The following is a 354-nucleotide window of genomic DNA, read 5'->3' as shown; positions in this document are numbered from 1 at the left end:
CAGCTCTGCTCAGCACAGCGTAACATTCAGCCGCCGTAGTTAGCCCTGGAAAAGCCTTGTTACCACAGCCCTGCGCCAGGCAGGTCCCCCAAATTTCTGGTATATCACGCTCGTCGCTGCCACTTATCAGCAGGACGGCTTTGAGCTGCTGGCGTCCGGCCTTGGGCATGAGTAAAAAAATCAATAAGTCATCGGTCAAACAAGTATCAGGAAAAGAGCCAGCACCGAAAAATGAATGGGGCTGAGGGGGAGTCAGATGGGCGAAGTGTGGGGTGCCTCCTACGAAAGGGGTATTTGCAGCCAGGACCCTTTTTTTAATTAAGGGGGGGGGGGGGGGGAAAAGTGTTTTTTTTT

The 354-nt window shown here is 52.8% G+C and overlaps 1 protein-coding gene across 1 annotated transcript in view; it reads right to left on the bottom strand.

Moving 5' to 3' along the window:
- LOC104620040 (collagen alpha-3(VI) chain-like) overlaps positions 1–354 on the bottom strand; it is a gene marked incomplete at both ends in the record, with an annotated part of 9,639 nt that overhangs the window by 915 nt on the left and 8,370 nt on the right. The window lies entirely within an intron of this gene.

Source organism: Phaethon lepturus, unplaced genomic scaffold (genome assembly GCF_000687285.1).
Source record: "Phaethon lepturus isolate BGI_N335 unplaced genomic scaffold, ASM68728v1 scaffold40874, whole genome shotgun sequence".
In the NCBI taxonomy this organism is placed as follows: domain Eukaryota; kingdom Metazoa; phylum Chordata; class Aves; order Phaethontiformes; family Phaethontidae; genus Phaethon; species Phaethon lepturus.
Note: the sequence above shows the minus strand (reverse complement) of the source record. Positions and strands in the feature narration are given on the sequence as shown.